At 42.9% G+C, this 20263-nt stretch overlaps 1 long non-coding RNA gene across 1 annotated transcript in view; it reads right to left on the minus strand.

Moving 5' to 3' along the window:
• Positions 1 to 4629: 4629 nt before the first annotated feature.
• The window catches only part of LOC127930774 (uncharacterized), a 48145-nt gene continuing 32511 nt past the window's right edge, over positions 4630 to 20263 (minus strand). Inside the window, exon 2 of the long non-coding RNA XR_008139388.1 lies at positions 4630 to 7462. This is a non-coding gene — a long non-coding RNA (uncharacterized LOC127930774). The remainder of the gene's footprint in view (positions 7463 to 20263) is intronic.

Raw genomic sequence — 20263 nt, forward strand, 5'->3', positions numbered from 1 at the left:
CCCACTAGGCAAACACTGGTTGAATCGATGTTGTTTCCAAATCATTTCAATGAAAGTACACTGAACCAACGTGGAATAGATGTTGAATTGACGTCTGTGCCCAGTGGGAAGTGTCTGTGAGATGTGTGTGAAATGGTGTGTGTGTTTTGGGACAAGGGCATGTATGTTTATTTTCAGGGACATGTGTGTGTATGTTTTGGGATAGGCATGTGTGTGTGTGTGTGTGTGTGTGTGTGTGTGTGTGTGTGTGTGTGTGTGTGTGTGTGTGTGTGTGTGTGTGTGTGTGTGTGTGTGTGTGTGTGTGTGTGTGTGTGTGTGTGTGTGTGTGTGTGTGCGCGCGCATGTTTTTAGGCACATGGGTATATGGTCGTCTCAGTCTTGTCAGTGCTGTGGAAACAGGATGTATAGGCTTCATTTGGCTGTAATATTAATACTTGTGCTGACGGGATGAGAACGTGAGGAGCATCACTCTCCCTCTGCTGCTGCTGGTTTGTACACAGTACTCACTACTGCTTCAATACTTAGTATATTCAATTGTGTGGTTAAAAAGGAGGCCGGGCCATCAACATGATGGTTGTTTGGCATCAGTGTCCTAGATGCTAGGGTATGAGGACAAGCCCAAGATTGCCTCAATGTTATGTGTGTGTGAATGTACCAGATGGCAAAGTGTGTGTGTGTGTGTATGTTTGTGTGTATGGACACAGTCCTTTCAGTGCCTTGCCAGTTCAAAGTGTGTATCTCACAGGATGGGTTTTTTATTATTAAACCAGCTTAAATAATGTATACAGTCGCCACAATTTGCTAAGATAAAAAAAAAAAAAAATACATTTTATTTTTTTCCTGCCAATCTACACAACTTTCTCCACATTTTCAAAGTGACATGAAAAATATAGAGATGTGTTGATTCCGTAGGTCTTCACATCACAGAGTTAACACATGGTGGAAGGAAATTTGGCAGCTATTACAGCTGTGAATCATTTTGAATGATTCTACCAATCCTGCACAACTCTTAGGGCAACATACACTCACCAGACAGTTTATTAGGTACATCACTCTGTTCACGAAAATGGATCGCTCCTACAGACAGTGAGTCACGTGGCCGTGACTTGCTATATGAAACAGGCAGACAGGCATCGAGGCATTCAGTTACTGTTTGATTGAATGTTAGGTCACTTGTTTTGCCCATTCTAAGCGACATTGAGCGTGGTATGATCATCGGCGCCAGGCGAGGATCCACTATCTCAGAAACAACCGCCATCCTGGGCTTTTCGTGCACGACAGTGTCTAGGGTTTACTGAGAATGATGCAACTAACATCCAGTCAGAGGCATTCCTCTGGGTGAACACAGCTCGTTGAGAGAGGTCAAAGGAGAATGGCAAGAATCGTGCAAGCTAACAGGCGGGCCACAAACAGACAACTATCATTGCAGTACAACAGTGGTGCGCAGAACGACATCTTGGAATGCACAACTCGTCCATCCTTCTCACAGCTACAAACAAGAAGAAGTGGCTCCAGTGGGCACACAATCACCAACACTGGACACTTGAGGAGTGGAAAAACATTGCTTGGAACATGACAGTACATGAGTTCAGTTTACTTGAGTGGCCTGCTCAGTCCCCAGAGCTCAACCCAATAGAGCATCATTTGGATGAGATGGAACTGGCTGTTCTCAGCACGAATGTACCGCCATCCAATCTGCAGCAACTCTGTGATGCCGTCGAGTCAGCTTGGACCAACATCCCTGTGGACCCTTTCCGACACCTTGTAGAAGGACCTAAATAATTCAGGCTGTTCTGGAGGCAAAGGGTGTTCCAATCCAGTCATACACCAAATAAAAATATAAATGCACCATGCAACAATTAATAAGATTTTACTGAGTTACAGTTCATGTAAGGAAATCAGTCAATTGAAATAAATTCATTGGGCCCTAATCACATCATTGGGCCCTAATCTATCACATGACTGGGAATACAGATACAGTTGAAGTCAGAAATGTACATACACCATAGCCAAATACATTTATACTCAGTTCTTCATAATTCCTGACATATAATCCGAGAAAAAATTCCCTGTTTTAGGTTGATTAGGATCACCCCTTTATTTTAAGAAGGTGAAATGTCAGAATAATAGTAGAGAGAATTATTGATTTCAGCTTTTATTTCTTTCATCACATTCCCAATGGGTCAGAAGTTGACAAACACTCAATTAGTATGTGATAGTGTCATGAAGTTGGCCTGTGGGCAAGGTTTAAGACCCCCCCATAAATACCTTTCTCCATTTTCTCTCTTGACTCTACTGAAGAAGCCTTTGTTAAACATAGAGAGTCGGGGAACATCAAAAGTTGGGGGGAAAGGAAGCATATTTTGGTAATCCAACCAGTTGAAAATATGCGTTGGTACTTAATGAATATGATATCAGTTCGGTTGTCATCTGAGACATTCTTATTAACCTTTTGATTCTAGCCATCCCGGATCCGGGATTGTGAATACAGCCTCAAGCTCATTACCATAACGCAACGTTAACTATTCATGAAAATCGCAAATTAAATTAAATAAATATGCTAGTTCTCAAGCTTAGCCTTTTGTTAACAACACCGTCATCTCAGATTTTCAAAATATGCTTTTCAACCATAGCAAAACAAGCATTTGTGTAAGATTCTTATATTATTATTATATTTATTATTATTCTTGATAGCTAGCGTAGCATTTAGCGTAGCATTTAGCATAGCATTTAGCGTAGCATTCAGCATGCAACGTTTTCACAAAAACAAGAAAAGCATTCAAATAAAGTCATTTACCTTTGAAGAACTTCAGATGTTTTCAATGAGGAGACTCTCATTTAGATAGCAAATGTTCAGTTTTTACAAAAATATTATTTGTGTAGGACAAATCGCTCCGTTTTGTTCATCACGTTTACAACGCAAACTTTTTTCCAAATTAACTCCTACGAAAAAAACCTGTATCCAGGAGTGTAATTCTCTAGGCAAGCTCATTAGCATAACGCAATGAACGTTAACTATTCATGAAAATCTGGGGCATTTCCTGTATGAAACTTCATCTTGGTTTATCATGAAATTAAATAAATATATTTGCTCTCAAGTGACAAAATATCTTGTTTAGCGTTTTTTTGTTAACAACACTATCATCTCAGATTTTCAAAATATGCTTTTGAACCATAGATAAACAAGCATTTGTGTAAGAGTATTGATAGCCTAGCATAGCATTTAGCCTAGCATTCAGCATGCAACATTTTCACAAAAACAAGAAAAGCATTAAAATAAAATCATTTACCTTTGAAGAACTTCAGATGTTTTCAATGAGGAGACTCAGTTAGATAGCAAATGTTCAGTTTTTACAAAAACATTATTTGTGTAGACAAATCACTCTGTTTTCTTCATCACATTTGGGTAAGAAAATGAACATTAAGTCATTACAACGCAAACTTTTTTCCAAATTAACTCCATAATATCGACAGAAACATGGCAAACGTTGTTTAGAATCAATCCTCAAGGTGTTTTTCACATATCTATTCGATGATAAGTCATTCGTGGCATTTGACTTTCTCTTCTGAAGAAATGGAACGCACATGGACCTGGAGATTACGTAATAATAGATAGAATGAAACATTTTCAGCAGGACAATTCCACATTTGAATGCCAAAGACACACCAGAATGACTTTCCAAGAGGTGCTAAGTGTTCCCGAGTGGTGAGGATATTGCTGTCCACAAATGACTCCCAACCAAATTTACTGAGCTTGAGCAATTTTGAAGAAAAAAAACATAGATATATGGTATGTTGCTATAAGTTGTGCAAAGTTGGTAGAATCTTATGCAACATTTTTCACAGCTGTAATGGTGCTTCCACCAAGTATTAACTTTGGGGTGAGAAGATATTTGCAATCAAGGTGTGTTCTTTTTTCTTATTAATTACGAAATGATCTATATACATATATTATCATCAGTTTGAAAACGTGGAGGAGATTGTGTAGATCTATAGGGGGAAAAAAACAATGTAATCCCTTTTTAGATGACATTTTTAGCAGCAAAATGTGAAGACTGTGCAAGGGGGTGTGTAGACTTTCACTAGGCACTGTTGCTGCTGTCACGTACTAAACACAGCTGAGGTAAGGATCTCTTTAATGTTGCCTGAAACACAACTCGCTAAGCACACATCTATGTTATTCATCACATCAACACATGCCATGTGAGTCGACAACTTTCTGTAGCCTCCTGCTTTCTAAGTGTATTAGACGGAAGCCACCAGACTGCCAAGAGGTCTGGACCTTTATGGCACAGGAGGTTGTGTGTGTGGGCCCTCTAACCATGCGTTCCTCTGTGACTAGATCCCTCAGGATCCTGTCCAAGGCCACATTTAGGGCTCTATTCAATCCATATCGTGAAAGTTCAGCGTTTCAGCGTGATTGAAATTTAAAGACAATGATCCCCCCGTTATCGAGACTGCATTTACGGTCAACGCTGCATATGTCTTCTCAATCAAATGCTAAGTACAAATGTATACCACGCAATCTGTAACGCATCAGAGTCCTTAGTGTGTGTGGTCTCGAGAACAAGAGCTCAAAATGAAGACTTGATCATTTTTTGGTCCACACAAGAACAGCACTAGAGCCAGTTATGTTGCTCACTTTGAGGACTGTATTTGTTTTAGTTTTGAACAAGAGTACGTAAGATCAGAAAAACAAAGAAAAATGACAACACTCAATCTTTATGGGTAACACAAACACAAGCTCAAACACAAGCTCACACACATATACATATTGTCCTTTCAGAGAGGGAGCATCCTTAACTGTTGTGTGTATGAGTGCATGAGTGTGTTTGTGTGTATGTGTGTGTGAGTGTGTTTGTGTGTATGTGTGTGTGAGTGAGCGTGTGTGTGTTTGTATCTGTGTGTGCACTTGCATGTGTTCATTCCTGTTGTCCTTCACTCTGTTGTCCTTCTACGTCCTTGAAGGTGTTTTTCTGAGTAGGCGATAGGGCCCTGGTCTGCTGGGGTTTCTAAACCAATTCTTTCTGATTAAAACAAATTACCCTGTTACTGTGGTTATCGAGGGGAAGTGCTGCTCCGGGGTCCGCTGTGATAAGTTTAAATGTCAACCCACATCACCATGAAAACTAATGAAGGATAGAACAAGGTCTGGGAGCCTGGGACTGCCCTCTACATGCAAAGTTCCCGCATGCAAGTACTCAGGAAGAGCATAAACATCATGAATACATCTGAATTCCAATGTAGATCAATCAAAATCTGTGTAATCAATCAAATTTGATTTATATAGCCCTTCGTACATCAGCGGATATCTCAAAGTGCTGTACAGAAACCCAGCCTAAAACCCCAAACAGCAAGCAATGCAGGTGTAGAAGCACGGTGGCTAGGAAAAACTCCCTAGAAAAGCCCAAACCTAGGAAGAAACTTAGAGAGGAACCAGGCTATGTGGGGTGGCCAGTCCTCTTCTGGCTGTGCCGGGTGGAGATTATAACAGAACATGGCCAAGATGTTCAAATGTTCATAAATGACCAGCATGGTCGAATAATAACAAGGCAGAACAGTTGAAACTGGAGCAGCAGCACAGTCAGGTGGACTGGGGACAGCAAGGAGTCATCATGTCAGGTCGTCCTGGGGCACGGTCCTTGGGCTCAGGTCCTCCGAGAGAGAGAAAGAAAGAGAGAATTAGAGAGAGCATATGTGGGGTGGCCAGTCCTCTTCTGGCTGTGCGGGTGGAGATTATAACAGAACATGGCCAAGATGTTCAAATGTTCATAAATGACCAGCATGGTCAAATAATAGTAAGGCAGAACAGTTGAAACTGGAGCAGCAGCATGGCCAGGTGGACTGGGGACAGCAAGGAGTCATCATGTCAGGTAGTCCTGGGGCATGGTCCTAGGGCTCAGGTCAGTTGAAACTGGAGCAGCAGATATGGCCAGGTGGACTGGGGACAGCAAGGAGCCATCATGTCAGGTAGTCCTGGGGCATGGTCCTAGGGCTCAGGTCCTCCGAGAGAGAGAAAGAAAGAAGGAGAGAATTAGAGAACGCACACTTAGATTCACACAGGACACCGAATAGGACAGGAGAAGTACTCCAGATATAACAAACTGACCCCAGCCCCCCGACACAAACTACTGCAGCATAAATACTGGAGGCTGAGACAGGAGGGGTCAGGAGACACTGTGGCCCCATCAAATAGTCATTCTCATTCAAAGCCAAGCAGGTCTGTCCTGTCCTTTCTAAGACTTACTTGCCCATTCTATGGGAAACCCACTTAACAGAAAGTCCTTACCCAACCTCAGGTCAGGTCTTACAGTAGCTGGGGTAACATTACAGGCTGAATGCAGCCATTTTTTAAAATTTATCTCAAAATCAAATCATTTCTGAATTAAAATGATCAAAAAGAAACAAAAATAGCATCTTAGCAAAGGGCAATTTCTAAAGTAAGAATTTAACTAGGACTGTCTGGGTGTGGGGAGGGGAAACCTGAAAATGATCTGATATTGGCAGAGAGGTTTGTAACGTCCTTTCTTATTGGTCTATTAACTCATTTAACGCCACCAGGCATGCAAGAACTTCATCCCACCACAACAGACTGAAAAGCTCCTACGCTAAAAGGGCATTATCATAATTTTCACAATTTCACAGTATTATTCCAACTTCATAGTGTGGAAATATTTCTAAAAAACATGGGCTGTATTACAATCACACAGAGGAAGGCAACACTATAGCATTTAGAGCCATGTTAGAGGCCATGCAGTTAGGGTTAATGGTACGGACTAAACAGGATGCTACTGTACAGTATCTCACTTTTAGTATTGAGCCACAGCATCTCCGTGGGGTGGCTGACCCTATTTAGATCAGACTGCCCAGATACAGACCCCCACCGTCACTGGCCCAAGCTCAAGCAGGGAGGGCTGAGTGTGTATTTGTGTGCATGTGTTCTCAGTGCAGTGGATTCATTCACGATGAACTTGGTGACTCCTAACTGTCGAGAATGATTCATCCAAAAAGTTCAGCGAGTTCTGAGAGCTGACGTTAATTCTGATTAAAGTTCCTACTTAAACAGCAGCCACTCTTTACGCAGATATTGGAAGATATCCTTGGAATAGAGTTGGAAGATTTACACCATCTGTAAACTATGCGTCGAACGTTTTACAGTGAAACATGTGACCGCTACCATTTGATCCTCTCAAATCGTATGACACACATGGTTTCATCAGGTCTTCCTACTATCAATCTCTCTTTTGATGTTACAATATGGATGCCATGATGCTGCTTCAGAATAGGCTCAATACGAGACAAGTGGTTCCATGTAATCTCACGTCATCTATGAGAATTGGATCCTTAACAGACACTCTGATTCATTATAATGGTCGGGAGCAGAATGAAGATGACTATCTCCCATTGCCGATGTCATGGAGATCTTCAGGACATTCCAGTTTACTGTTCTCTTGGTAGTTCACTGGAAAGAGAGATAGAGGTAATTGTCAAAACAATGGAAACACTGGAAATACAAAGTATATTGAAAGCAGGCTGCTGAGTTAATTGAGCAATTAACATCCCATCGTGCTTAGGGTCATGTATATAAAAATATTGAGCTGACAGTGACAATGTTCCCATCCACAGGGCATAAGTGGTCACTGAATGGTTTGATGAGCATGAAAATGATATAACCTGTACGCCATGGTTCTCTTAGTCACCAGATCTCAACCCAATTGAACATTTACGGGAGATTCTGGAGTGACGCCAGAGACAAGTGTCTTTCTTTGAGGAAGAATGGTGTCACATCCATCCAATGGAGATCCAGACACTTGTAGAATATATGCCAAGGTACATGAAAGTTTCTCTGGATCGTAGAGGCCCAATTCCCATTTAAGACATTTTATGTTGGTGCTTTCTTTATTTTGTCTGTTACCTGTACTTGGTGAATGCAACACTTAACTACACTGAACAAAAATATAAAAGCAACATGTGAAGCGTTGGTCCCATGTTTCATGAGCTGAAATAAAAAACTGGGTGGGCCAACGGGGGTGTGTGGGGGAGGGGGAGGGGGTTGCCTTCACCACAGCCGAAGTACTTCGGCCTGACAGTGATGTCTGCCTGAGACTCTAAGTCAAACCCTACAGAGTCAACCCCGCCTGCCTTGATCCTTCATCTGCAACCCGTGGCCACATCCAGTCCATTCTCCTTTCCCCGCTGAATCCTCATCCTCACATCCATTCCATGTACACAATAAGCATTCTAAACCCATTTCATGTCTGGTCATTAAACTTGTGAAATAGAGAAAGATGTAGGAGAGGGGGAAAAGGGGGAAAAAAAGAGAGCGAGGAAAGATTGTGTGAGAGAAAGACTAGGAGAGAGAAAGGGACAGTGAGTCTGGCCAGTCCTCTTGTTTAATATCATTGTCAGGGCTGTAATACTGTAATTTAGTCTGTAGATGGCCATTCATATCAATATAACATGATTTGATTGATCTGGACTCATCCTGTAATAGAGAACCACATTATTACTTTTTACTCTGTTTCTCTATGGGATTCCCCTGGAGTAGGATGTAGCACACAGGGTTAACTAGTCACACACAGAGGAGAGGATAATGCCTCATCAAGCATGATCACACACACACACACACACACACACACACACACACACACACACACACACACACACACACACACACACACACACACACACACACACACACACACACACACACACACACACACACACACACACACACACACACACACACACAGGAGAGGATAATGCCTCATCAGGCATGATCACATACACACTAACAAAGGCATAGTCACACTAACAGGTAGCCCTGAGAACGTGTGACATGTGTTAAGGGGGAAGTAAATGTACAGTTGCAATTTCCTTATTTGGGGATAGCAGTGTATGCTAGCCTCTGCTGCCATGCTTAAGGAAGGCATAGCTGTGATTTGACACTGTCGCTTTAATTTATTTTATCACATCTAAAATTGTGGCTGCAGTAGACCTGATAATAGAATAGCGCAGAGAAAATTATCTCACCATGGCTGCGTTTACACAGGCAGCCCAATTCTGATGATTTCTTTCAATAATTGGTCTCAATACCAAACCAATCAGCTTTGAAGAAGATCTGATGTGAGAGATCTGATTGGTAAAAAGACCATTTACTGGGGAAAAAATATCGGAATTGGGCTGCCTGTGTAAACACAGCCTCTACCTGGCTGCATGGTTGGTGGTAAGAGCACATCAATGTACAGCTAGCACACATGCGTCGTAAGAGCACGTCTCAATCACACACCAATCACAACAGTTAACACACACACAGGTACATGCCAATTCTTTTGGCGATAACACATTCAGGGATTTTTTAAAGTACCTTCAGTAGCTCTCAGTAAACAAGCATCAGAGGCAAGTCATCATTGTAAATCCGAATTTGTTCTTAATTGCCTTACCTGTATAATTAAAGGTGAAAAAGAGAAAAAAAAGGTTGTTAATATATTTTTTACATGTTGGTCCTTGATGTATTGCAAATATTCAGATTAGGCTGCTATCTGTCTAATGTGCATGAATTAATGATCTATACCAAGCCATAGTACCCTAATAAATAACCCAGCCTTAACCCTAACAGGGCAGGATATGACAGTGAATGTTGCTGTTGACTGCGTAGCCCACACACGTCCCACACACGTGACTACGTAGCCCACACACGTCCCACACACGTGACTGCGTAGCCCACACACGTCCCACACACGTGACTGCGTAGCCCACACACGTCCCACACACGTCTCTTCTCTTCCATTTGAGTTGTAAACTTTAAGTATGATTTGCATCTTTCTGGGCATTACCAACAAACCAGGTTTAGTGCTTACTTTATGGAACTGTCAGGTGGAAAATTGACGGGTTCTTTGGAATCTGAGTTGAGCAGGCAGAGTGAAGTAGAGAACAAATATTTCAAACAAATAATATTTGTGACCAATCGCTTTGTTTCAGTCTTGCTTTTGAATTTTTTTAAAAATGTGATAAAAGCACTGACAGCTACAAAATGGAAAATCATCCATTGCATTTGAGGAATAATGGGAAAGTCTTTTGAAAGCTGATAAACTTGTAAACGCACTTGAGAAAATGGCCTTTGAATATGTTGGTACCTACTGGAGGGCTCCTTGTCTACACCAGGGCTGCCCAACCCTTTTCCTGGAGACCTACCCTCCTGTAGGTTTTCCTTTCAACCCCAGTTGTAACTAACCTGATTCAGTTTATCAACCAGATAATTATTATAATCAGGTGCGCTAGATTAGGGTTGGAGAGCCAAGGTCTACACCCATTCAGCATCATTCACACCCTCTTAAGCTTTAGCCCCCACCCAAACGGACCGTTTTACTCGCCCGAGCAGAGCTGGTTAGGCTGTTTTCATGTTAGCGTTGGTGAATAACTGTGCTGCTGGCAAGAATTGCATTACGCTTTTTTGCAGACATTTACTGACACCAGCCCTATTCAACAGGTGTTGAATGTTTGTAAATTCGTCAGCTATTCTGCGCTCAGGCACACTCAGACGAGAGTGCTCTGAAATTGGAGTACATGGCTAGGCAAAATTTACGAACGCACCCAAAATGGTGACTTGCATAGTGGAGTCTTTTATTAAGACATGTAACTAGCTAGCTAAACAATGAACCATAATCCCTAATCATGACGGTACCAGGTGCAATGTTAGCTCGCTAACATAAGGCTATAACTAGCCAAGCAAATGGCTCTGAGATACAATTAATAAGACCATATACGTAACGTTAGCTAGCTAACAGTGCACAAACTAGAAATGAAACCACTTTGTCAAAATTTAAAACGTATAATGTCTGAAAATATAGTTACAGTACCTTGCAAAAGTATTCACACCCCTTGGTGTTTTTCCTATTTTGTTGCATTACAGCCTGTAATTAAAATATATTTGTTATTTGGATTCCGTGTAATGGACATCTTCAATATAGTCCAAGTTGGTGAAGTGAAAAAAAATAACTGTGGTAGTTGCATATGTACCCCCTTTGCTATGAAGCCCCTAAATAAGATCTGTTTCAACCAATTACCTTCAGAATTCACATAATTAGTTAAATAACGTCCACCTGTGTGCAATCTAAGTGTCATACATATATATATACACACATACACATCTGTTCTGAAAGGCCCCAGAGTCTGCAACACCACTAAGCAAGCGGCACCACCAAGCAAGCGGCACTATAAAGACCAAGGAGCTCTTCAAACAGGTCAGGGACAAAGTTGTGGAGAAGTACAGATCAGGGTTGGGTAATAAAAAAAATATCAGAAACTTTGAACATCCCAAGGAGCATCATTAAATCCATTATTAAAAAAGAGAAAGAATATGGCACTACAACAAACCTGCCAAGAGAGGGCTGCCCACCAAAACTCACGGACCAGGCAAGGAGGGCATTAATCAGAGAGGCAACAAAGAGACCAAAGATAACCCTGAAGGAGCTGCAAAGCTCCACAGCGGAGATTGGAGTATCTGTCCATAGGACCACTTTAAGCCGTACATTCCTCAGAGCTGGGCTTTATGGAAGAGTGGCAAAAAAAAAACATTGTTTAAGGAGAAGCAACATGTATTGTGTAACATGACGTCCTATGAGTGTCATCTGATGAAGATCATCAAAGGTTAGTGATTAATAATGTAACCGCTGTCAGATTTAAAAAAAACTTTACGGAAAAAGCATAATCTGAGAACTGCGCTCGGAGCCCAATCCAGCCAGAGAAATATCCGCCATTTTGGAGTCAACAGAAGTTAGAAATAACACTATAAATATTCACTTACCTTTGATGATCTTAATCAGAAGGCACTCCCAGGAATCCCAGTTCGACAATAAATGACTGATTTGTTCCATAAAGTTCCATAAAGTCCATCATTTATGTCCAAATAGTCACTTGTTGTTAGCGTGTTCCGCCCAGTAATCCATCTTCATGAGGCGCGAGCACTTCGTCCAGACAAAAACTCGAAAAGTTCCGTTACAGGTCGTAGAAACAAGTCAAACGATGTATGGAATCAATCTTTAGGATGTTTTAAACATAAAACATCAATAATGTTCCAACCGGAGAATTCCTATGTCTGTAACAAAAGCACTGGAACGAGAGCTAAACTCTGCCAGGAGCGAGCATCACGAGCCTGAGACACTCTGCCAGACCACTGACTCAAACAGGTCTCATGAGCCCCTCTTTTATAGCAGAAGCCCGAAACAAGTTTCTAAAGATGGTTGACATCTAGTGGAAGCCGTAGGAAGTGCAACTTGACTCCAAGACACTGTGTATTCGGTAGGCCAAGCTTTGAAAAACTACAAACCTCAGATTTCCCACTTCCTGGTTGTTTTTTTCTCAGGTTTTCGCCTGCCATATGAGTTATGTTATACTCACAGACATCATTCAAACAGTTTTAGAAACGTCAGATTTTTTTTTATATGCAATACTAATAATAATATGCATATATTATCATCTGAGACAGAGTAGGAGGCAGTTCACTCTGGGCACGCTATTCATCCAAAAGTGAAAATGTTGCCCCCTATCCCAAAAATGTTAAAGGAAATAATAAGCAAACACGTTTGGTGTTCTCCAAAAGGCATGTGGGAGACTCCCCAAACATATGGAAGAAGCTACTCTGGTCAGATGAGACTAAAATTGAGCATTTTGGCCATCAAGGAAAACTCTGGCTCAAACCCAACACCTCCCATCACCCCAAGAACACCATCCCCATGGTGGTGGGAGCATCATGCTATGGGGATGTTTTTCATCGGCAGGGACTGTGAAACTGGTCAGAATTGAAGGAATGATGGATGATGCTAAATACAGGGAAATTCTTGAGGGAAATCTGTTTCAATCTTCAAGAGATTTGAGACTGGGATGGAGGTTCCCCTTCTAGCAGGACAATGACCCTAAGCATACTGCTAAAGCAACACTTGAGTGCTTCTACACCTGCATTACTTGCTGTTTGGGGTTTTAGTCTGGGTTTCTGTACAGCACTTTCTGACATCAGCTGATGTGAGAAGGGCTTTATAAATACATTTGATTGATTTAAATATCTTGGAATGGCCTAGTGAAAGCCTCAGTAGCCATGTGCTCTTTACAAACAGGGATCCACTGCATGCACTTCCCATGGACCTAGAACACAAAAAATAAGGGGGTTTAAATACACACATCTGAAACCATATGACACATTAATTGTCCAATGGGAGTGTTCATTAGTTAATTAGGCAACTAATTACACCTGTGACAGAATTGCACTGGGGAGCTCATTTTCATAGGGCAGCACACTATACAGCCGACAATGCACTTTTTAAAGGCATTTTCCTAGACGTTCACAGAGTTCACATTCATGGTAAATGCTGCGCATGTTGGATCAAGCATACCTTACCTTTAAAAATCTGTTAGTCTTTCTTTGAAGGAAATTTCGAAAACAATCATAGTTTTTCTTGATCTTCTGCCTCAGTGAATCTACAGTAAAGGCACCACTGATGCCCCTGAATAAAAAAATCATTGCTAGAAGACCACATTATAATCACTGTCATTGCCCACATAGCTCCTCTATTGTGTGTCAATCTATGTACGTGGGTATGTGGGTGCTGTGGTGTCTGTCTCCTATGTGGGCTGCCATTATGTTTCTGTTTCCTTGTCATAGTGAATTGTTCCCATTGGAGTGATGCGACTGTAGCAGCCTCATGAGCCATCATGGGGCCTGTATGAGTCTTGTTTGTGCTTCTGTCGTGTACAACCTGTTTTCTGTCATTCTCATTATGTAAGGGGATAGGGTGTTCATTCCCTCCCAACACGAGCATGCAGGTTGCATGAGTAAGATTCCTATTATTTTACCAGTGGCACGGTTCCTACACTAAACTATTCCACTGGCTTCACCATATGATAGGTGTATAAACTCAGCAAAAAAAGAAACGTCCTCTCACAGTCAACTGTGTTCATTTTCAGCAAACTTAACACGTGTACATTTTTGTATGAACATAACAAGATTCAACAACTGACACATGAACTGAACAAGTTCCACATACACGTGACTAACAGAAATGGAATAATGTCCCTGAACAAAGGGGGGGGTCAAAATCAAAAGTATCAGTCATTATCTGGTGTGGCCACCAGCTGCATTAAGTACTGCAGTGCATCTCCTCCTCATGGAATGCACCAGATTTGCCAGTTCTTTTCCACCAGCCCTAGCCCTTACCCTCCGATGCAACAGGTCCCAGATGTGTTCAATGGGATTGAGATCCGGGCTCTTCGCTGGCCATGGCAGAACACTGACATTCTTGTCTTGCAGGAAATCACGCACATATCGAGTTGTATGGTTGGTGGCATTGTCATGCCGGAGGGTTATGTCAGGATGAGCCTGCAGGAAGGGTACCACATGAGGGAGGAGGATTTCTTCCCTGTAAAGCACAGCATTGAGATTGCCTGCAATGACAACAAGCTCAGTCCGATGATGCTGTGACACACCGCCAGGGATTGTGCGTTCCTGGTGTAAGTCGGGCAGTTGTTGTTGCCATCCTGTACCTGTCCCGCAGGTGTGATGTTCGGATGTACCGATCCTGTACAGGTGTTGTTACGCCTGGTCTGCCGCTGCTTGGATGATCAGCTGTCCGTCCTGTCTCCCTTAGTGCCGTCTTAGGCGACCTGGTCAGTGTGCACTCTGCCCGGCCCGCCGCAGGAGTTGCTAGTGCGCGATGAGACAAGGATATCCCTACCGGCCAAACCCTCCCTAACCCGGATGATGCTGGGCCAATTGTGCGTCGCCCCATGTACCTCCCGGTCGTGGCCTACTGCGACAGAACCTGGGCTCGAACCCAGAATCTCTGGTAGCACAGCTAGCACTGCGATGCAGTGCCTTAGACCACTGCGCCAAAAGCCAAATTACTTCCCAGATCTTCATTGTAAAGCGTTAAAACAATTAAAGTCACAGTTATGAAAACGTAGAATACTAAAAGTGTCCTACATTTTCAAAACTGTGACCTTCATTGTTTTAACCCTTTATAATGAAGATCTGTGAAGTTATTTGGATTTTTACGAACTATCTTTGAAAGACAGGGTCCTGAAAAAGGGACGTTTCTGTTTTTGCTGAGTTTAGCAGTTATTTCTGCCACAGATCATTACTGTCATAATTATAGCTGACTAATATAGACAGTGGACAGCTGTTAAGTCTCGGTTATAGTTATAGCTCAAAGATGAAGTGTGAAAAAAGATTAAGACCACAGTTAGCTGGCAACTGTAACACACACACACACACACACACACACACACACACACACACACACACACACACACACACACACACACACACACACACACACACACACACACACACACACACACACACACACACACACACAATGGTTCCACAAGCATAGCAGGATAAAGCAGTGCACTGTCTTTTACGTAAGTGCAGCATATTCTACTGTGATTGTATTTGGGCTGGCGCCGGAGGATTCTGAATGGCGTGATGTGTGTGGAGGGTGTTGGAGTCTCCAGATTATTACTGCATTATTCATCTGTTCAGTTGACACACCTCACTGCACAGAACACACACACACACACACACACACACACACACACACACACACACACACACACACACACACACACACACACACACACACACACACACACACACACACACACACACACACACACACACACACACACACAAAGCATTTAATGCATTATCACAGTGTTAAACACAGTTCTTTATACACGCTCGCATAAGAGGTTGTCCCTAAGAGAGTGTATGATGCAGCAGTAACTTAAAGAGCAACTGCACCTAAAAACCAACTCTTCCCTTTTAAAATGCCATATGTGGCACGACTACAAAATTGACTACAAAGTGTAATTTCTAAAATTTTGTCATAAAGTCAGTCTCGTCTAAAACGGAGTTTGGAACCTCAGTGTGTCACAATGAGTAAATGAAGGTTTTCTCGTTGTCAACCCCTTTTTCCAAGCTCCAAGTGCAAATTGCCCCTCCCCCACTTCGCTTCCCTTCATTGAGTAGACCTCCGTTGTTTCCTCGCCCCCCAAATAACGCGTTCGAAGGATCACGGCCGCTTGAGACTGAAAAGCCCCATACAGGTTGACCATGTAATGCACGCTGCCAGCAGGATGCATAGCCAACAACTATGGTTTGCATACCCTGCCGAAGGACCCTAATCATGCGGAATAGCTGGTTGGAGTTCATTGGTCCCTGGTGGTGGTGAGTATACCTGTAGCTAGACCATAGACTGCTGGTTATGCATCTGGTTATGTACTGTATATATTTGGATCATCATTGTCTCTATCATAGCTGACGTTAACTAGCAGGCTGCAACCTAGCGAGCTGGCTGACTGACGTTACCCTACCGCAATACAACTCGGATTTGGCTTGGAAACACGATAGCATTTCAAAATAAGGCAACTAATTAGTAGGAGAACCTTTAGTCATGATTGTGATGTCACCAGATTGACTTTAGATGACATATTACTTTAGCTAGCGAAGATTGAGGGGACCGCCATTTTTAGCTAGCTAACATTATCACAGCTAGATATGATTGATCAACTTTGCTAGCAACAGTAATGGCAACATTGCCATCTCTCTGTCATATTTTGATGTCATCAAATTTACTTTAAAAGTTGTTTCCAACTAATTATTGTTACTTTAAACGCAACATTCACATTAGCCCCCGAGGTGCAACCCATGTCGTCAGACGGGCGCCATAGTGTCTCTCGACCCCTCCTGTCTCAGCCTCCGGTATTTATTTGTGTTGGGGGGCTAGGGTCAGTCTATTATATCTGGTGTCCAGTGTGAATTTAAGTATATATATATATTTTTTCTCTCTCTCTCTCTCTCTCTCTCTCTCTCTCTCTCTCTCTCTCTCTCTCTCTCTCTCTCTCTCTCTCTCTCTCTCTCTCTTTCTTTCTTTCTTTCTGAGGACCTGAGCCTCAGAGAGAGGACTACCTGGCCTGATGACTCCTTGCTGTCCCCAGTCCACCTGGTCGTGCTGCTGCTCCAGTTTCAACTGTTCTGCCTGCGGCTATGGAACCCTGACCTGTTCACCGGACATGCTACCTGTCACAGACCTGCTGTTTCAATTCTCTAGAGACAGCAGGAGAGATACCCTCTACAACCACTGTGATTATTATTATTTGACCCTGCTGGTCATCTATGACCATTTGAGTATCTTGGCCATGTTCTGTTATGATCTCCACCCGGCACAGCCAGAAGAGGACTGGCCACGCCTCATAGCCTGGTACCTCTCTAGGTTTCTTCCTAGGTTCTGGCCTTTCAAGGGAGTTTTTCCTTGCCACCATGCTTCTACACCTGCATTGCGTGCTGTTTGGGGTTTTAGGCTGGGTTTCCATTCAGCACTTTTTGACATCAGCTGATGTAAGAAGGGCTTCATAAATACATTTGATTGATTGATTGATGTCTAGGTCACAAGTAAATATTGACTGCAGCTATGGTGGTACTAGCTAACTCATGTCTGATTACAACAGTGTACTAACTAGCAGCGACATACTCAAACCAACTTAGGGCCATCGCAAACATGTCACAGTTGGTTGCATAGTCTATTGGAATCACAATCCTGAAACTAATTCAGTCTGGAGCCAGTCAGTCTAAATCTGTAAAGCATAGAATTAGCTTCCAAACGAGATTACATTATTTCTCAAGCTATGTTTATAATTGAGGGATGATGACAACGGTTGACCCTGTTTTTCTATTCCACAAAGTGGACAGTTGGGTTCCAGACTGATCCCCTGGTCATGAACGACTGCCAGGACCTACCAGAAGGAGCAAAGGTGGGTATCATAGGATGTCCAGCTATGTGATTAAAATAGTATAGTGACCTCCAAAAATAATTAAATTCACTGTTCACTTGCTATTTTCACAACTTTTCAGGGGAGACCTCAGAGTAAAAGTGTGTTATGCGACACAAGTACCCTTGTGACACCTTAATCGAGTCTACCTCGAAAAGGACATGCCACCAGGAGGCCTCTGAAAGGGACCCGAGTTACTGCCCTGACGACACCGAAGGCTTCATCAACAATGACAGGAAATGTGTGTTATGTGAAATGTGTAAAGTTGAATTGAAAAATACCCAGCTTCATAAAATAGTAGGCTAATTCCCTTATGTAGCTTAGGCTAATTCCCTTAATTCCAGATACAGCTAGTAGAGGATTTTTGGTTGTGAAGTTCATTAGCGGTCTATTTTATCACCCTGTCACAGGCCCTCCCAGTCAACGCCACCTCATAAGATTGCCTGCTGTAGTTGTTTGAGAGATGTTCCGTTTGCAGCTGAACATGCAGCATAGAAAGACCAGCAATGGGGGTCGTCATCAGCATCATGCAGACATGATGGACATGGTCATCCAGTTCATGGCTCTTAAGCAACTTTACCGAATTTTGTATACTTCTCACCTTATTAGCTCAGAACATCCTTTGCGTTATTACATATAACCTGGAAATAACTTGGATATAAGAGAGATGGGACATACAGCTTTCCTGAATTGGATTCTTTGTTTGCAATTCCACTTATCCCAGAGGATAAGACGCCTCCGGCAAAGAAAAGGAATTTGGAGTTGACTCTTAGTCCGACTCAGGAGCCATGCATACCTCCCACAGCTTCCGAGTATATTACTCACTAAAGTTCAGTCTCTGCCGATATCACAACGGCACTCTAGGAACTATAATCGACTTTGAGCAAAATGGAAACCTCATATTCTGAAGATCCTTGTAGCTGGGGAGTTTAGTAAAGCAAATTTGAGGAAAATGTTTTATCAACACACTGGAAATATAATCAAGTACAAACAGTCCAGTTATGCCCTTAGTAAGGGAATATAACATGCAAAAAGTATGTGGCGGGGACTCAAGACAATCAAGGATTATAACGTGAAAGCCAGTCACTTCGTGAACACTGACGTCTTGCTCCCGGACAAGCTTAACACCTTCCTTGCCCGATTTGAGTGTAACACAGTGCTGCCGAAACAGGCCATCACCGCGTCCATGGACTGTGAGCTCTCGTTCTCCGTGGCCGATGTGAATAAGACATTTAAGCTCGTTAACCCTCCCAAGGCTACCGGCCCAGATGGCATCCCTAGCTGCATCATCAGAGCATGCGCAGAGTATTTACGGACATATTCAATCCCTATACCATTCTCTTGTCCCCACTTGCTTCAAGATGTCCACCATTGTTACTGTACCAAAGAAAGCGAAGGTAACTGAATTAAATGACTATCGCCCCCATAGAACTGACTTCTGTCACCATGAAGTGCTTTGAGAGTCTAGTTAAGGATTATATCACCTCCACCTTACCAGACACCCTAGATCCACTTCAATTTGCATACCGCCCCAATAGATCCACGGATGATGTAATCACCATCACACTGCACACTGCCCTATCCCATCTGGACAAGAGGAATACCTATGTAAGAATGCTGTTCATTGACTACAGCTCAACCTTCAACACCATATTACCCTCCAAGATCATCATTAAGCTCGGGGCCCTGGGTCTGAACCCTGCCCTGATGAGGTCCTGGACTTCCTGACGGGCCACCCCCAGGTGGTGAAGGTAGACAACAACACTCATAAGAGTGCGTACTCAGCCCCTCCTGTTCTCCATGTTCACCAGTGACTGCGTGGCTATGCATGTCTCCAACTCAATCATCAAGTTTGCAGACGACACAACAGTGGTAGGCCTGATTACCAACAATGACGAAACAGCCTACAGGGAGGATGTGAGGGCCCTGGTAGAGTGGTGCCAGGGAAATAACCTCTGCCTCAACATCAACAAAATGAAGGAGCTGATCGTGGACTTCAGGAAACAGCAGAGGGAGCACGCCCCTATCCACATCGAAAAGACCGCAGTGGAGAAGGTGAGAAGCTTCAAGTTCCCCGGTGTACACATCACTGACAATTTTAAATGATCCATCCACACAGACAGTGTGATGAAGAAGGCACAACAGGCCCCTAAGACCCTCACAAACGTTTATATATGCATCACTGAGAGCATCCTGTTGGCCTTTATCACTGCCTGGTACAGTAACTGCACTGTTCGCATCATCAAGGCTCTCCAGAGGGTGGTATGGTCTGCCAAAGGCACACTGCTTGCCCTGCAGGACATCTATAGCACCCGGTGTCACAGGAAGTTCAAGAAGATCATCAAGGACCTCAGCCAACTGAGCCACGGAATGTTCACCCCGCTACCATCCAGAAGGCAAGGACAGTACAAGTGCCTCTGAAAAATAGCTTCTCTCTCAA

The sequence above is a fragment of the Oncorhynchus keta genome, chromosome 6 (genome assembly GCF_023373465.1).
Source record: "Oncorhynchus keta strain PuntledgeMale-10-30-2019 chromosome 6, Oket_V2, whole genome shotgun sequence".
In the NCBI taxonomy this organism is placed as follows: domain Eukaryota; kingdom Metazoa; phylum Chordata; class Actinopteri; order Salmoniformes; family Salmonidae; genus Oncorhynchus; species Oncorhynchus keta.